At 38.3% G+C, this 19,896-nt stretch overlaps 1 non-coding gene across 1 annotated transcript; it reads right to left on the bottom strand.

Moving 5' to 3' along the window:
- Positions 1-9,896: 9,896 nt before the first annotated feature.
- On the bottom strand, positions 9,897-10,004 carry LOC148544287 (small nucleolar RNA R71). Its single transcript, XR_015901752.1, has one exon. It is a non-coding gene; the product is annotated as a small nucleolar RNA R71 (small nucleolar RNA).
- Positions 10,005-19,896: the final 9,892 nt, after the last annotated feature.

Genomic DNA, 19,896 nt, shown 5'->3' with positions numbered 1-19,896 from the left:
GTGTACGCGTCGCTGAACAAATTCTTGGTCACGCGTACGTGTCATCCACGCGTACGCGTCGCTTGCCAACTGCACTAGTCACGCGCACGCGTCGCTTGTGCGTGCGCATCGCTACCAACTTCTGAAATTCCCATTTTCTTGTGTTCCTTCCACTTTTGCATGCTTCCTTTCCATCTTCTAAGCCGTTACTGCCCTATAAACCCTGAAAACACTTAACAAACATATCACGGCATTGAATGGTAATAAGAGAGGATTACAAATTAGCAAATTTAAGGCCAAAGAAGCATGTTTTCAGTCATAGCATAAAATTAGGAAAGAAAATGTAAAACATGCGAATTATATGAATAAGTATGAGAATAAGTGACAAAAACCACTCAATTCAATACAAAATAAACCATAAAATAGTCGTTTATCAACCTCCCCACACTTAAACATTAGCATGTCCTCATGCTAAGCTCAAGAGAAGCTATAAAGGAGGTGAAGAGGAATGGTAGAATTTATGAAATGCAACCTATCTATATGAATACACCTAAATGCAAAATACATTTACCTACTTGGTTAAAAGTAAATCAAATTCTCCAAAAACAAATATGAACTGGATTCTACTAATTCAAATCATAAAATGAAGTACACATAGACTTGCAAGAAGAAAGCTCGTGAAAGCCGGGAACAAAGAATCGAGCATCGAACCCTCACTAGAAGTGTATACACTATAATCGCTCAGGTGTTTAAGGTTCAATTCTCTCAATTCTCTACTAATCTTTCTTTCTAAGGCTTGCTCTTCTTCTACCAATCAACAAAAATTTAATGTACAAATACACATATCAAGAGGTCTTTTAAGGGTTGTAATGGGGTTAGGGTCAAGGTAGGATTATATTTGGTCAAGTGGACTAAAAATATGAATCCTTGATTAACCTAAACTTTTCACCTAACTTAAGACAATCCATGTAATCAGAATATAAAATCTAACTGCCCATTAACTATGTTTTCCACATATTCATGCATCCGAATTTTGAGTACAGTACATATGCATTGCTATCACCACTTACTTTGGGACATTTTGTCCCCTTTTTATTGCTTACTGTTTTTTTTTCTTTTCTTTTTCTCTTTTTTTCTTTTCATTTTTTTCTTTTCTTTTCTTTTTCTCAATGCATATGATTAAGGCATTGAATGCAGGAATATGTGCTCAACTATTTTTTTCACCTTTTCACAAGAATATGCAACACCCAATTCCCAAACCAAATATTTCCAAATCCAATTTTCCCACACTTAATTCATGAACACTTTCACTAGTCTAAGCTAACTAAGAATTCAAATTAAGAACATTATTATTTTCCGCTTAGAGTTAATGATGTGCTAAGGTAAAGAACAAATAGGGTAAAATAGGCTCAACATTGGTTTGCAAAAGATAATGAAAGGAATAAGGCCATATAGGTATGTGAGCTATAGTGAAACAAGGCCTCAATCATATAGGTGCATGCATACATCAAACAATGGAAATATAGAATCAAGCAAGACAAAGATCACAATTTTAGAGAGAACAACATACACCAAAATAAAACATTGGTTGATAAGATACAACCAATCAAATGGGTTCAAAATCTCACTGGTTTTGTGAGTTCGAGCTCTAAACCATGTTCCAAAATAAATTTCTTCAAGCAAGTTTAACAAAAGTTTTAATTCAAATTAGTGAAATGCTATAGAATAGTTTCTTGGAAAAGAATTCATCACTTCAACCAAGTAAGACATAAATGCAAGCAACTAATTATACATGCAATCTATCATGCAATGCAATAATTAACTACAAAGAAGAGTAAGAATCGGTGTTGAAAAGAAAGTAACTAACCCACGAAAGTCGGTATCAATCTCCCCATACTTAAAGATTGCACCGTCCTCGGTGCATGCAAAGATATGCAAGTAGAAGGGTGGCTACAACTGATGCGCTTCCTCCAAAGATTGTGTGGCGGGACTTGTTTGTCACCCCATTTAGAAGTTTTCCATTTTCCTTCTTGGTGGCCATCATGAAAGAAGAGAAAAAGGAAGAAGAATAGCCCACAAACAAAGATATGCAAACAAATAAAATATGGGTGGGCTAATGCCAAATAATAATGAGGTTCTCAATTACATGGTAGCTACAACATATGAGTGAGAAAATAATAAAAGCGAAGGGCATTTCAAGTAAATAGCAGAAGAGTCAAGAAGCACCCAAAACAATGCAGGAAATATGCAACAGTTGAGTAAGAAAATTTTAACACCAATGTGGAACAACAAATATAGAAAATAAAAGGAGAAGAAATAACAAAGTTAAAATTCCATGAATGTGAGTATGCAAATGTAATAAATAAAAGAAAAGAAAGAGAATAAGGATGAGAAGGAAGGAGAAGAAAGTGAGAAAGGAGGAGGAAAGAATAAGAAATGAGAGAAAAAAGATGAAAAATGGAAAACAGGAATCGACACATAAGCGTCGCCCACGCACACGCGTGGGTAGCAAATTGAGGAGGTGACGTGTATGCGTCAGTAACACATACGCGTGAAGAGTAGAAAAGAGAAGGTGACGCGTATGCGTCAGTGACGCGCACGCGTCGGTGGCAATTGTGCTCCTCGCACAACGCTCGCATAGTAGCAGCCCAACTCTCTGTTCGTAGTACTGGACAATTAAAATTGAGTCCACGCATACGTGTCGTCCACGCCTACGTGTGGAGGATAAAAAAACGCAAATGACGCGTACACGTCAGTGATGCGCACGCGTGGGTTGAGTTGTGCGCCTAGCACCCCCACCAGCGTGGTCCTGGCATAACTCTCTGTCCAGGCCATGCGCTCACATCATCCCAGCACGGTTCGGGCACGAACCAAGTTTGGGTGTCGACACATACGCGTGACAGTGATGCATGGCGGAAGTCAGCCAATTAAGAATTCAATATAGAAATACGTTGCGAGTATAGTTCTTTACCAGTAAAAATCCACTCATCAATTTAGAAAGGTTGTCACAAAATTAGAATAAAAATACTGGAGTATGAGTCGGTGGCTATCATGCAATCTATCATGCAATGCAATAATTATACATGCAATCTATCATGCAATGCAATAATTAACTACAAAGAAGAGTAAGAATCGGTGTTGAAAAGAAAGTAACTAACCCACGAAAGTCGGTATCAATCTCCCCATACTTAAAGATTGCACCGTCCTCGGTGCATGCAAAGATATGCAAGTAGAAGGGTGGCTACAACTGATGCGCTTCCTCCAAAGATTGTGTGGCGGGACTTGTTTGTCACCCCATTTAGAAGTTTTCCATTTTCCTTCTTGGTGGCCATCATGAAAGAAGAGAAAAAGGAAGAAGAATAGCCCACAAACAAAGATATGCAAACAAATAAAATATGGGTGGGCTAATGCCAAATAATAATGAGGTTCTCAATTACATGGTAGCTACAACATATGAGTGAGAAAATAATAAAAGCGAAGGGCATTTCAAGTAAATAGCAGAAGAGTCAAGAAGCACCCAAAACAATGCAGGAAATATGCAACAGTTGAGTAAGAAAATTTTAACACCAATGTGGAACAACAAATATAGAAAATAAAAGGAGAAGAAATAACAAAGTTAAAATTCCATGAATGTGAGTATGCAAATGTAATAAATAAAAGAAAAGAAAGAGAATAAGGATGAGAAGGAAGGAGAAGAAAGTGAGAAAGGAGGAGGAAAGAATAAGAAATGAGAGAAAAAAGATGAAAAATGGAAAACAGGAATCGACACATAAGCGTCGCCCACGCACACGCGTGGGTAGCAAATTGAGGAGGTGACGTGTATGCGTCAGTAACACATACGCGTGAAGAGTAGAAAAGAGAAGGTGACGCGTATGCGTCAGTGACGCGCACGCGTCGGTGGCAATTGTGCTCCTCGCACAACGCTCGCATAGTAGCAGCCCAACTCTCTGTTCGTAGTACTGGACAATTAAAATTGAGTCCACGCATACGTGTCGTCCACGCCTACGTGTGGAGGATAAAAAAACGCAAATGACGCGTACACGTCAGTGATGCGCACGCGTGGGTTGAGTTGTGCGCCTAGCACCCCCACCAGCGTGGTCCTGGCATAACTCTCTGTCCAGGCCATGCGCTCACATCATCCCAGCACGGTTCGGGCACGAACCAAGTTTGGGTGTCGACACATACGCGTGACAGTGATGCATGGCGGAAGTCAGCCAATTAAGAATTCAATATAGAAATACGTTGCGAGTATAGTTCTTTACCAGTAAAAATCCACTCATCAATTTAGAAAGGTTGTCACAAAATTAGAATAAAAATACTGGAGTATGAGTCCCAGGTCGTCTCCCAACGAGTTGACAAAAAGGGTGCTATCTTATTAATCAGGAGTTTTCCGAGAATTTTGAGAGTTGAATGATAGAAAATAAATAATTGTAAATTAAAAGAGAATTATATTTTCTAATTGAAAAGCCTTGACTGGGGGAATGATTAATTAGAAATTCCATCCTTGTTGGAATTCTCTCAAGTGTAGTATAAAAAGGTTATTTTCACTTAGTTAACCCTTACTAAATAAAGGAATGTCAAATGATTGAGCTAACTCTTATTCGCAAATCCTAGTCCTCTCCCTTGGGAAGGTCTAGCATTAGTAAATAGAGAATTAGCCAACAACTTCCAATTTAACTATTCACTTGAGCATTCCAACTCAAGTGTCTCCTTTTAATCAACCCCCATGCCAAGTTGGGAGTCTACTCCATTAACATGGATACCATCTTCGTTGTTGGGAGTAAGGAATAGAAAAGAGACATGATAGACAATAACTACAAATTAATTAAAAATAAAAGTAATCATTTGCATTAATAAATTCTAAAAACAATCCAATTGTAACTCTAAACAAGAATTAAGAATATGGAATAATATGGAATAATAAGGGAATAAGAAAACAAACTATAATAGTAACTTCAACGGAGGTGATGACTCTTCAATATCCAAAGCGAAAGCATAAAACTATAAAACTATGAATGTCAAGAAAACCTAGAGGAAGAGTAGTTTTTCTCTCTAGATTCAGATCTAAAACTAAAACTAAGCTAACGAGAATCTGTGTTGAGTCTCTGCACGTTCCCTGGCTCTAGTCTGTGTTTCTGGGCTGGAAACTAGGTCAAAACTCGGCTCGAAATTACCCCCAGCGTTTTCTGTTATTTCTGCAGATTGCGCATGTCACGTGTACGTGCCAGTCACGCGTACGCATCGATGGTCGTCTTGGCGTGTCACGCGTACGCGTCATCCACGCGCACGCGTCTTTGTGCAAACTCTAATCCACCCGTACGCGTCAGGCATGCGCACGCATCGCTACAAATTTCTCTATATCGCGCGCTCGCGTGAGCCATGCGTGCACGTCGATGCTCGCTGGTTACCTCCTTGGTTTCTTGTGTTTCTTCCATTTTTGCAAGCTTCCTCTCCATTCTCTAAGCCATTCCTGCCCTATAAAGCCTGAAACACTTAACACACAGATCACGGCATCGAATGGTATAAAGGAGAATTAAAATATACAAATTAAAGATCTCTTAGGAAGCAAGTATTCAACCATAGAATAACACTAGGAAGGAATTGTAAAATCATGCAAATCATATGAATAAGTGGGTAATGACTTGATAAAAACCACTCAATTGAATACAATATAAACCATAAAATAGTGGTTTATCAGAAAGCCTCTTTTCTTTTTTTAAATTAACAGGCTACTGATGAGCGGATAATTTATACGCTTTTTGACATTGTTTTTAGTATGCTTTTAGTAGAATCTGGTTACTTTTAGGGATGTTTTTAATAGATTTTGTGTTAAATTCACATTTCTGGACTTTACTATGAGTTTGTGTGTTTTTCTATGATTTCAGGTATTTTCTGGCTGAAATTGAGGGACTTGAGCAGAAATCAGATTCAGAGGTTGAAAAAGGACTGCTGATGCTGTTGGATTCTGACCTCCCTGCACTCAAAGTGGATTTTCTGGAGCTACAGAACTCGAAATGGCGCGCTTCCAATTGCGTTGGAAAGTAGACATCCAGGGCTTTCCAGCAATATATAATAGTCCATACTTTGGCCAAGAATTGATGACGTAAACTGGCGTTCAACGCCAGCTTTCTACCCAAATCTGGCGTCCAGCGCCAGAAAAGGATCCAAAACCAGAGTTGAACGCCCAAACTGGCACAAAAACTGGCGTTCAACTCCACAAATGGCCTCTGCACGTGCAACACTTAAGCTCAGCCCAAACACACACCAAGTGGGCCCCGGAAGTGGATTTATACATCAAATACTTACTCATGTAAACCCTAGTAGCTAGTTTATTATAAATAGGACCTCTTACTATTGTATTAGGCATCCTGGATTGTATTTTGATCCTGTGATCTCGTTTAGGGGGCTGGCCATCTCGGCCATGCCTGGACCTTCACTTATGTATTTTCAACGGTAGAGTTTCTACACTCCATAGATTAAGGTGTGGAGCTCTGCTGTTCCTCAAAGATTAATGCAAAGTACTACTGTTTTCTATTCAATTCTTCTTATTTCTCTTCTAAGATATCCATTCGCACCCAAGAACGTAATGAAGGTGATGATTATGTGTGACGCTCATCATCCTTCTCCCTTATGAACGCGTGCCTGACAAACACTTCTGTTCTACATGAATTAAGCTAGAATGAGTATCTCTTAGATCTCCTAACCAGAATCTTCGTGGCGTAAGCTAGAATGATGGCGGCATTCAAGAGAATCCGGAAGGTCTAAACCTTGTCTGTGGTATTCTGAGTAGGATTCAATGATTGAATGACTGTGACGAGCTTCAAACTCGCGATTGTTGGGCGTTAGTGATAGACGCAAAAGGAGGGTGAATCCTATTCCAGCATGATCGAGAACCGACAGATGAATAGCCGTGCCGTGACAGGGTGCGTGAGCATATTATTCACTGAGAGGAGGGGATGTAGCCACTGACAACGGTGATGCCCTTGCATAAAGCCAGCCATGGAAAGGAGTAAGACTGATTGGATGAAGATAGCAGGAAAGCAGAGGTTCAGAGGACGAAAAGCATCTCCATTCGCTTATCTGAAATTCCTACCAATGATTTACATAAGTATCTCTATCCCTATTCTATTAATTAATATTCGAAAACACCATTATCAATTTATATCTGCCTGACTGAGATTTACAAGGTGACCATAGCTTGCTTCATACCAACAATCTCCGTGGGATTCGACCCTTACTCACGTAAGGTATTACTTGGACGACCCAGTGCACTTGCTGGTTAGTTGTATCGAAGTTGTGACAATCATGAATTAAGATCAGAGCACCAAGCTTTGGAGCCATTACCAGGATTTGTTCGAGCCTGGAGATCACAATTTCGTGCACCAAGTTTTTGGCGCCGTTGCCGGGGACTTAATTGTTCCTGTTTGGCACCAAGAATCATCTGAGATCCCAATCCCAGCAACAACACCAAGTTTTTGGCGCCGTTGCCAGGGATTGTTCGTGTTTGGACAACTGACGGTTCATCTTGTTGCTCAGATTAGGTAATTTTCTTTTTATTTTATTTTCAAAAATTTTTCAAAAATATTTCTAAAATTTTCTCATCTGTTTTCGAAAAAAATAATAACAATATTTTCAAAAAAAAAAATATGTTTTCAAAAATAAATTATTCTATGGTTTCAGAATTTTTAAGAATGAATTCTAGCGTTTCATGAAGCATGTTGAAGCCTGGCTGGCTGTAAAGCCATGTCTCAATCCTTATACCGAAGAGAAGAGCTTCTTTATCTTTCTTAGCCAATTGGCTGTTGAATGTAAGGAATGTCAGGCATGTCATGTCTGAGTTACATACTAAAGCTTGGCTGGCTATTAAGCCATGCCTGACCCTTTGATTGGAGCTTTAGAGCATAAGATTCCTGGAATTCATATTAAAAATTTTGGAATCCTTATTTTTCTTTTTCAAAATAATTTTTCGAAACATATAAAATAAAAATAAAAAAAAATTTAGAAAATCACAAAAATAAAAAATATTTCATGTTTCTTGTTTGAGTCCTGAGTCATATCATAAGTTTGGTGTCACTTGCATATGCATCTTGCATTTTTTCGAAAATATCATGCATTCATAGTGTTCTTCATGATCTTCAAGTTGTTCTTAGTAAGTCTTCTTGTTTGATCTTGATGATTTTTTGTTTTGTGTCTTTTCTTGTTTTTCATATACATTCTTGAATCCTTAGTGCGTAAGCATTAAAGAATTCTAAGTTTGGTGTCTTGCATGTTTTCTTTGCATTAAAAATTTTTTTCAAAATTGTGTCTATGATGTTCATCTTGACATTCAAAGTGTTCTTGGTGTTCATCTTGACATTCATGGCATTCTTGCATACATTCATGTTTTGATCTAAAAATTTCATGCATTGCATAATTTTCATGTTTTCATAAAAATTCAAAAAATCAAAAAAATATCTTCCCCTTTTTCTCTCATCAAATTCGAAAATTGAGTTGACTTTTTCAAAAATTTTTAAAAATCAAAGTTGTTTCTTATGAGTCAAATCAAATTTTCAATTTGAAAATCTTATCTTTTTCAAAATCTTTTTCAAAAATCAAATCTTTTTCAAATTTCTTAGTTATTTTCGAAAATTCCAAAAATATTTTTCAAAAATCTTTTTCTTATTTTTATATAAAATTTTCGAAAATAACTAATCAATTAATGTTTTGATTCAAAAATTTCAAGTTTGTTACTTACTTGTTAAGAAAGATTCAAACTTTAAGTTCTAGAATCATATCTTGTGATTTCTTGTGAATCAAGTCATTAATTGTGATTTTAAAAATCAAATCTTTTTCAAAAACTAATTTCTATCATATCTTTTCAAAAATATCTTCTCATCTTATCTTTTTCAAAAAATTGATTTCAAAATATCTTTTCTAACTTCCTAACTTCTTATCTTTTCAAAATTTGTTTCAACTAACTAACTAACTTTTTGTTTGTTTCTTAACTTTTTCAAAACTACCTAACTAACTCTCTCTCTCTCAAATTTTCGAAAATATCTCCCCTCTTTTTCAAAAATTTCTTTTTTATTAACTAATTATTTTTATTTTTAAATTTTAAAAATTTTTTCGAAAATTTCTAACATTTTTCAAAAACCATTTTTCAAAAATCACTAACTCTTTTTCAAAATAATTTTCGAAAATTATACCTCCCCCATCCTATTCTATTTATTCATTCATATCCTAACATCTCATCTCACATCTCTTCCATTCTCACAGTTGTGTTTCTTCCTTTATATTACATTCTTTGTCTCCCCCTTTTCTTCCACTCACAAAGGGATCCCTATACTGTGGTATAAAGGATCTCTATTATTATTATTATTTTTCTGTGCCTTCTTCTTTGTCATATGAGCAGGAGCAAGGATAAGAACATTCTTGTGGAAGCAGATCCAGAACCTGAAAGGACTCTGAAGAGAAAATTAAGAGAAGCTAAAATACAACAATCCAGAGATAACCTTTCAGAAATTTTCGAACAGGCAGAGGAGATGGCAGCCGAAAATAATGATAATGTAAGGAAGATGCTTGGTGACTTTACTGCACCTAATTCCAATTTACATGGAAGAAGCATCTCCATTCCTGCCATTGGAGCAAACAACTTTGAGCTGAAACCTCAATTAGTTTCTCTAATGCAGCAGAACTGCAAGTTTCATGGACTTCCATATGAAGATCCTTTTCAGTTCTTAACTGAATTCTTGCAGATATGTGATACTGTTAAGACTAATGGAGTAGATCCTGAAGTCTACAGGCTCATGCTTTTCCCTTTTGCTGTAAGAGACAGAGCTAGATTATGGTTGGATTCTCAACCCAAAGACAGCCTGAACTCTTGGGATAAGCTGGTCACGGCTTTCTTAGCCAAGTACTTTCCTCCTCAAAAGCTGAGCAAGCTTAGAGCTTATGTTCAAACCTTCAGACAGAAAGAAGGTGAATCTCTCTATGAAGCTTGGGAAAGATACAAACAGTTTACCAAAAAGTGTCCTTCTGACATGCTTTCAGAATGGACCATCCTGGATATATTCTATGATGGTTTATCTGAGCTATCAAAGATGTCACTGGACACTTCTGCAGGTGGATCCATTCACCTAAAGAAAACGCCTGCAGAAGCTCAAGAACTCATTGACATGGTTGCTAATAACCAGTTCATGTACACTTCTGAAAGGAATCCTGTGAATAATGGGACGCCTATGAAGAAGGGAGTTCTTGAGGTTGATACTCTGAATGCCATATTGGCTCAGAATAAAATATTGACTCAGCAAGTCAATATGATCTCTCAGAGTCTGCATGGAATGCAAGCTGCATCCAACAGTACTCAAGAGGCTTCTCCTGAAGAAGAAGCTTATGATCTTGAGAACCCTGCAATAGCAGAGGTAAATTACTTAGGTGAACCTTATGGAAACACCTATAACTCAACATGGAGAAATCATCCAAATTTCTCATGGAAGGATCAAAAGCCCCAACAAGGCTTTAATAATGGTGGAAGAAACAGGTTTAGCAATAGCAAGCCTTTTCCATCATCAACTCAGCAACAGACAGAGAACTCTGAACAAAATGCTTCTAAATTAGCAAATCTAGTCTCTGATCTATCTAAGGCCACTGTAAGTTTCATGAATGAAACAAGGTCTTCCATTAGAAATCTGGAAGCACAAGTGGGCCAGCTGAGTAAAAGGATCACTGAAATCCCTCCTAGTACTCTCCCAAGCAATACAGAAGAGAACCCAAAAGGAGAGTGCAAGGCCATTGACATAAGCGCCATGGCCGAACCTGTGAGGAGAGGAGAGGACGTGAATCCCAAGGAGGAAGACCTCCTGGGACGTCCAGTGATCAATAAGGAGCTTCCCTCTGAGGAACCAAAGGACTCTGGGGCTCAGCTAGAGACCATAGAGATTCCATTGAACCTCCTTATGCCTTTCATGAGCTCTGATGAGTATTCCTCTTCTGAAGAGAATGAGGATGTTACTGAAGAGCAAACTGCCAAGTTTCTTGGTGCAATCATGAAGCTGAATGCCAAATTATTTGGCATTGATGCTTGGGAAGTTGAACCTCCCTTGTTCATCAATGAACTAAGTGATCTGGATCAACTGACATTGCCTCAGAAGAGACAGGATCCTGGAAAGTTCATAATCCCTTGTACCATAGGCACCATGATCTTTAAGGCTCTGTGTGACCTTGGTTCAGGGATAAACCTCATGCCCCTCTCTGTAATAGAGAAACTGGGAATCTATGGGGTGCAAGCTGCTAAAATCTCACTGAAGATGGCAGACAGCTCAAGAAAACAGGCTTATGGACAAGTAGAAGATGTATTAGTAAAGGTTGAGGGCCTTTACATCCCTACTGATTTCATAGTCCTGGATACTGGAAAGGAAGAGGATGAATCCATCATCCTAGGAAGACCTTTCCTGGCCACTGCAAGAGCTGTGATTGATGTTGACAGAGGTGAAATAGTCCTTCAATGGAATGAGGACTCCCTTATGTTTAAAACTCAAGGATCTCCCTCTGCAACCATGAAGAGGAAGCATGAAAAGCTTCTCTCAAAGCAGAATCAACCAGAGCCCCCACAGTCAAACTCTAAGTTTGGTGTTGGGAGGCCACAACCAAACTCTAAGTTTGGTGTTGAACTCCCATATCCAAACTCTAAGTTTGGTGTTGGAGAGTCTCAACAAAGCTCTGCACATCTGTGAGGCTCCATGAGAGCCCACTGTCAAGCTATTGACATTAAAGAAGCGCTTGTTGGGAGGCAACCCAATGTTTATCTAATTCTTATTTTTATTGTTTTTCATGTTTTCTTAGGTTCATGATCATGTGGAGTCACAAAATAAATAGAAAAATTGAAAACGGAATCAAAAACAGCAGAAGAAAAATCACACCCTGGAGGAGCATCTGTCTGGCGTTCAAACGCCAGAACAGAGCATAATTCTGGCGCTGAACGCCCAGAATGGGAGCATCCTGGCGCTGAACGCCCAGAACAAGCATGGTTCTGGCGTTCAACGCCAGAAATGGCAGCAAATGGGCGTTGAACGCCCAAAATGGGCACCAACCTGGCGCTGAACGCCCAGAGTTGTGTGCAAGGGCATTTTACATGCCTAAATTGGTGCAGGGATGTAAATGCCTTGACACCTCAGGATCTGTGGACCCCACAGGATCCCCACCTACCTCATCATCTCTCTTTCCATTCATGATCATCCCTTCTTTTTTTCCATTTACCACTCACATCCATACACCCACTACCTTCAAAAATTCAATATCTCTCTCCCACCCAATCCCACCCATATGGCCGAATACACACTCCCATCCATCTCCTCCATATCCTCTTCTTCTTCTATTCTTTCTTCTTTTGCTCGAGGGCGAGCAACATTCTAAGTTTGGTGTGGTAAAAAGCATAGCTTTTTTGTTTTTTCCATAACCATTGATGGCACCTAAGGCCAGAGAAGCCTCTAGAAAGAGGAAAGGGAAGACAAAAGCTTCCATCAAAGGTCTAAAGCTCAGTGGTAGAACATTTGACTGCAAATCAAGAGATCCCTGAGATACCTCAGGGGATACATTTTCTTCCACACAATTATTGGAAGCAACTAAGGGTGGAACATCAAGAGCACTCCATCATCCTTCATGAAATCAGAGAAGATCTAAAAGCAATGAAGGAGGAGCAGCAAAGACAAGGAAGAGACATAGAAGAGCTCAAGGACATCACTAAGGTGGACTCATTCCTTGTTCTTACTTTCTCTGTTTTTTTCGTTTTCTATGTTATGTGCTTATCTGTGTTTGTGTCTTCATTACATGATCATTAGTAGTTAGTAACTATGTCTTAAAGTTATAAATGTCCTATGAATCCATCACCTCTCTTAAATGAAAAATGTTTTAATTCAAAAGAACAAGAAGTACATGAGTTTCGAATTTATCCTTGAACTTAGTTTAATTATATCGATGTGGTGACAATGCTTCTTGTTTTCTGAATGTATGCTTGAACAGTGCATATGTCTTTTGAAGTTGTTGTTTAAGAATGTTAAATATGTTGGCTCTTGAAAGAATGATGACTAGGAGACATGTTATTTGATAATCTGAAAAATCATAAAAATGATTCTTGAAGCAAGAAAAAGCAGCAAAAAAAAAAAACAAAGCTTGCAGAAAAAAAAAATATAGGCGAAAAAAAAAATAATAGAAAGAAAAAGAAAAAGCAAGCAGAAAAAGCCAATAACCCTTAAAACCAAAAGGCAAGGGCAAATAAAAAGGATCCCAAGGCTTTGAGCATCAGTGGATAGGAGGGCCTAAAGGAATAAAATCCTGGTCTAAGCGGCTAAACCAAGCTGTCCCTAACCATGTGCTTGTGGCGTGTAGGTGTCAAGTGAAAACTTGAGACTGAGCGGTTAAAGTCAAGGTCCAAAGCAAAAAAAAAAAGAGTGTGCTTAAGAACCCTGGACACCTCTAATTGGGGACTTTAGCAAAGCTGAGTCACAATCTGAAAAGGTTCACCCAATTATGTGTCTGTGGCATTTATGTATCCGATAGTAATACTGGAAAACAAAGTGCTTAGGGCCACGGCCAAGACTCATAAAGAAGCTATGTTCAAGAATCATCATACTGAACTAAGAGAGTCAATAACACTATTCGAAATCTGAAGTTCCTATAGATGCCAATCATTCTGAACCTCAATGGATAAAGTGAGATGCCAAAACTATTCAAGAGGCAAAAAGCTATAAGTCCCGCTCATATGATTGAAGCTCTGTTTCATTGATAGTTTGGAATTTATAGTATATTCTATTCTTTTTATCCTATTTTGATTTTCAGTTGCTTGGGGACAAGCAACAATTTAAGTTTGGTGTTGTGATGAGCGGATAATTTATACGCTTTTTGACATTGTTTTTAGTATGTTTTTAGTAGAATCTGGTTACTTTTAGGGATGTTTTTAATAGATTTTGTGTTAAATTCACATTTCTGGACTTTACTATGAGTTTGTGTATTTTTCTGTGATTTCAGGTATTTTCTGGCTGAAATTGAGGGACTTGAGCAGAAATCAGATTCAGAGGTTGAAAAAGGACTGCTGATGCTGTTGGATTCTGACCTCCCTGCACTCAAAGTGGATTTTCTGGAGCTACAGAACTCGAAATGGCGCGCTTCCAATTGCGTTGGAAAGTAGACATCCAGGGCTTTCCAGCAATATATAATAGTCCATACTTTGGCCAAGAATTGATGACGTAAACTGGCGTTCAACGCCAGCTTTCTACCCAAATCTGGCGTCCAGCGCCAGAAAAGGATCCAAAACCAGAGTTGAACGCCCAAACTGGCACAAAAACTGGCGTTCAACTCCACAAATGGCCTCTGCACGTGCAACACTTAAGCTCAGCCCAAACACACACCAAGTGGGCCCCGGAAGTGGATTTATACATCAAATACTTACTCATGTAAACCCTAGTAGCTAGTTTATTATAAATAGGACCTCTTACTATTGTATTAGGCATCCTGGATTGTATTTTGATCCTGTGATCTCGTTTAAGGGGCTGGCCATCTCGGCCATGCTTGGACCTTCACTTATGTATTTTCAACGGTAGAGTTTCTACACTCCATAGATTAAGGTGTGGAGCTCTGCTGTTCCTCAAAGATTAATGCAAAGTACTACTGTTTTCTATTCAATTCTTCTTATTTCTCTTCTAAGATATCCATTCGCACCCAAGAACGTAATGAAGGTGATGATTATGTGTGACGCTCATCATCCTTCTCCCTTATGAACGCGTGCCTGACAAACACTTCTGTTCTACATGAATTAAGCTAGAATGAGTATCTCTTAGATCTCCTAACCAGAATCTTCGTGGCGTAAGCTAGAATGATGGCGGCATTCAAGAGAATCCGGAAGGTCTAAACCTTGTCTGTGGTATTCTGAGTAGGATTCAATGATTGAATGACTGTGACGAGCTTCAAACTCGCGATTGTTGGGCGTTAGTGACAGACGCAAAAGGAGGGTGAATCCTATTCCAGCATGATCGAGAACCAACAGATGAATAGCCGTGCCGTGACAGGGTGCGTGAGCATATTATTCACTGAGAGGAGGGAATGTAGCCACTGACAACGGTGATGCCCTTGCATAAAGCCAGCCATGGAAAGGAGTAAGACTGATTGGATGAAGATAGCAGGAAAGCAGAGGTTCAGAGGACGAAAAGCATCTCCATTCGCTTATCTGAAATTCCTACCAATGATTTACATAAGTATCTCTATCCCTATTCTATTAATTAATATTCGAAAACACCATTATCAATTTATATCTGCCTGACTGAGATTTACAAGGTGACCATAGCTTGCTTCATACCAACAATCTCCGTGGGATTCGACCCTTACTCACGTAAGGTATTACTTGGACGACCCAGTGCACTTGCTGGTTAGTTATATCGAAGTTGTGACAATCATAAATTAAGATCAGAGCACCAAGCTTTGGAGCCATTACCAGGATTTGTTCGAGCCTGGAGATCACAATTTCGTGCACCAGCTACCAAAGTAATGTCAAACGTTAATAAACAAGTGAAACCATAACATAGACTAAATAAACCAAACTAAAATTGAAAATTCACTTATTACCTATTTAAATAAAAGAGAAAATAAGAAGAATTTACCATGGTGGGGTGTCTCCCACCTAGAACTTTTGGTTAAATTCCTTAAGTTGGACATTTGGTGAGCTCCTTGTCATGGTGGCTTGTGCTTGAACTCATCTTGAAACTTCCACCAACGTTTGGACTTCCAATAAGCTCCAACATTTCCAAATGAATTCACCAAGCCTTGATGAAGTTCTTCACAATTTTTGAGCTCCCAAAGTTGATCCTCTTGTATGCCGAAATCCCAAATCTTGTTTCTACACCCGTCTTTAAGTTGATCATCATTGTTCCAACCGGGTGGCAAGAAATCCAAATTCTCTATGAAGTACTAAACTCTTCTCTTAGACCCAACCAATTGATCACCGGTCCAGCCCTTGTATCTAGCTCTTGAAATCTCAACCTTGATAAGCCTTGATTTTTAACTCCAACCATTAAACATCCTTCTCTTACGCTTCACTCCACAAAGCCTCCTAAGTTGGCCATCTGTTTCAAGAATACCATACTCAAGTGGGACAGTAAAACGAATAGAGATAAGTTTTACCCACTCAAATGAAGGAGTAGAGGACAACCTAGGTAGAAAAGTCTCCAACGATCTTGACAAAGCATATTCAACTCCCGTCCAACCTTGCCGAAGGACTTCCACCTTTTAAAAAGATTCTTCACTTTCAAGCTCTTCCTCACCGAATTCATCCAACTCTTTTTTGTCACTAAAATCATAAATATGAGGTTAAGAGAAATCTACCTCAATGTTGCTTTCAATGTCAATTGGAGAAGGCTCTTCTAACTCAAGGATTTCACTTGTGGATGCAAATTTATTACTAGGAGGACTTGATTCATTATCATCATCACCAAGGGAACTTACCTCTTGATCTATTCTGTCTAATTCTTCATAGGGAATATGCCTTGGAGGTTGTGCACTACCCTCCTCAACATCAATTTCAAGCTTCTTGGAGGAATACTCTACAACTCTAGATTCCCATGGAGGTTCAGCATCTCCTAAGTCTTCAACCACTTCGTCCTCTTCAACAATTACGGCTTCCTCCAATTGTTCCAATACAAAGTCACATTCCTCACTTTCCACCAGAGTTCCTAATCTCTCCTTCATGCTACGCTCTTCATTAGATTTTCCGCATAGGACCATGGGAGTTTCTTGAGTGTCCAAACATTGGGAAGCGAATCGACTTACTAACTCGGTCAAGGCAGTCGCAAATTCCAGTGTCGCCCTTTTCATCTCGCTTTGCCCTTGAAGTAGTGAAGTGAGAGAATCATCTATTAGGGCATGGGATGGATAGAAGAGTTCATTATATGGGAGAAATGGTTCATGATAGGAAGGTGGTTCATCTTGATAAGGATGTGACGGTTCAACACTCTCTATCTTTTCCACTTGTTGCACAACACACTCCAATTCCTTATTCTCTAGTTGAGATTCCAAGATCTCCTTCATGCTCCGCTCTTCGGTTGACTTTCCACATTCATCCGTGGAAATTCTTTGTTTGTTGCATGAGTCCCCTGGGTCGAACTTTTGATGGATGGTTGCTTGAAGTCGATCCATTGCTTCCTTGGGACGATCCATTGGCTCTTGTTCCACTTGGCTATCATAAGTAGGATCATAGTGCTTTTGGATTGATGGATATGGATATTCTCCTATGGAGGGTTGTGGTGGAAAAGAAAATTCATCTTGTGGTTGAAAGTTCGCATACATTAAAGGTGGTGTATATTGAGGTGGTGATTCTTGGGAGTAATTAGGTTGAAATTGGGGTGGCTCTATGTATGGTTCATTTGGCTCATAAGGTGGTTGGTATGGGGATATGGATTAGAGTCATATGAAGGTGTTTGGTAAAACGGGGCTTGTGAGTATGGTTGAAGGCTATGTTATGGGGGATAAGGGTCATAGGTGTATGGTGGAGGTTGTTGATTTTCATGAAGAGGTCCACCATAACCATTGTCTTGGTATGCATCATGGAATGGTTGTTCCTCATCGTATGTTGGTGGAAGTTGTTGCCAAGAGGGTTGTCCATAAGCTTGAGGCTCCTCCCACCTTTGATTGTCTCATCCTTGATGCATGTTCTCATTATAGCTTCCATTCCCTACAAAATAATTTGAAACAAACTCAAGGCAAATAATGAAAATAAACTAATAAAACTAGAAACAATTAACAAAGAAACAAAAGGCAAACATATTCACAATAACCAATAATAAGGCACACATTTGCAATTTTCCGGCAACGGCGCCAAAAACTTAATGGAGGAAAATTGTCGGTAAAGATTTTCACAAAAATTATCGCGTTGCAAGTATAGTTCTAAACCAAAAAATTATCCTCGGTCAATGTTTAGATTGTTTGTCACTTAAGCAAACCCAATAAAATTAACCGAAGTATTTAAACCTCGGGTCGTTTCTCAAGGAATTACAGGGAAGTATGTTTATTATTAGTTATGGAAAAGTATTTTTGGGATTTTTAAATGTTGAACAAGCAATGTAAATGACAAGAAAATAAACTAACAACCAAGGAAAGTCCTAGCAAAGATTGAGAATTGGAATTCCTATCCTCGTTATCATCATCAATTGTGATGGTAATTGACTTTTACTTTCACTGAGTCAACCTCTAACAATGAAGGAAAGTCAAGTGAGAAAAATCAACTTAAGTTCACAAGTCCTAATCAAAGACTAGATTTAGTGAAGCCTAAGCCAACCAGCAAGTCTCAATCATCAATCAACAAAAGAATTTTGATAACTCAAGAGTCTCTAATTGATCAATCCAAGTTAAGAACATAGAATTCTAATTTAAAATCCAACCAAGCATTTTATCAAACACTTGGTAGACACAAAATAAAAGCATAGAAAAGTAATAAGAGAATGTAAAATCTAAGACCAACAATTTTAAGAAATTAATAACACAAATTAAAGAAAGCATTAATAACATAAAAACATGAATTGCATTAATAAAGATCAAGAGTATCAAGAGTGCATAACATGAAGGCAACAAAGTGAAAGAAATCAACAAGAGAAGATAACTAAGGTACTAGATCAAATAAAAGTAGAAGAAAACTAAATTAAAGCAAGGTAGAAAGCTGAATTTCAGAAGAATAAAACTAAAAACCCTAAAACCTAGAGAAAGGAGAGAGCCTCTCTCTTTAGAAAACTACATCTAAAATCTAAAATTATGTGAATGAATGTTGTGTGTATTGATGCTAGCTTCTCAAGCATTTTTCACTTGTTTCATTAGGTTTTATGCACTTTCTTGCATTAGAAGTAAGTAATTTGGAGTAGTTTTGCATGGGTTTGTTGAATCAATCAACCATCCTTTATTTGACACTAAATCATGAGGTTTAAGCTAGAATTAGTTGGTTTTTGAATGATTTATGAACCTTGTGAATTTGGTGATGCTTTGATTGGTTGTTTTGATTACTTGTAGGTAAAGAAATAATGAAAAAAAGAATTTTAGACACGTTTTGAAGATTAAGCACGCTTTGGAACCTTAAGCCATGTATGTGCATTTTTACACATACATGAACTAATAACTAAAGCATGCATGCATTTAATTATTAAAAGCCTTATGCATGCATGAATTAATGACTAAAGCATGCATTTAATGGATGAAATGCATGAGCTTCACGTTGCCAATTAATGCATGCATGAAGCATTAAATCATTAATGCCAAAAGAGTGAAATGGATTATTAAAGCATGCATTTCACTATGCATTTCATCATGCTTCAACGTTAATACAATTGGCATTGTTAATTGAAAATGAATGCATTGGCATTATTTAATAAAGCCATGGAAGCATGCATGCATTATTATTATTATTGCCAAGGTATTAATGAAAGCATCAAGCGGAGTTCACTAAGCAATGAACGCTACGTTTAAACATGGAAACGTTCAAGCAAGGAAGTAGCGTTCATGCTTGTGAACGTAGCGCTCAATAAAGCAAGAGTTCATTAGGCAAGGAATGGCGTTCAGTGAACTCACTTAACTGAGCGCCCAAGGAACCAATTTTCACAAAGAAAAATCAATAGCGCTCAGTTAACTTTCCTACCTTTATCGGGTTCCTCATGAAAAGAAATCTAAGTTTATTGTACTAAATTGGCGGAGCCAAGGATCGGACCTTGCACCTTATGCACAAGAAAAGTGCTACTCTTCGCAAAGAAAATTGCCAAAATGCAACCATCAGGGCTCGAACCAAGCACCCAGGGAACCAAAGGAAGCGCTACATCACCCAAGGAAGCAAAGGCAAGGGCGCTCAGTTATCTTACTTCACTGAGAGCCACTTTGCCAAGGAAATTAGGCACCAATTTAGCTCACCCAAGGTTCGAA

Source organism: Arachis ipaensis, chromosome B9 (genome assembly GCF_059453495.1).
Source record: "Arachis ipaensis isolate K30076 ecotype BB chromosome B9, ASM5945349v1, whole genome shotgun sequence".
Lineage (NCBI taxonomy): Eukaryota > Viridiplantae > Streptophyta > Magnoliopsida > Fabales > Fabaceae > Arachis > Arachis ipaensis.
Note: the sequence above shows the minus strand (reverse complement) of the source record. Positions and strands in the feature narration are given on the sequence as shown.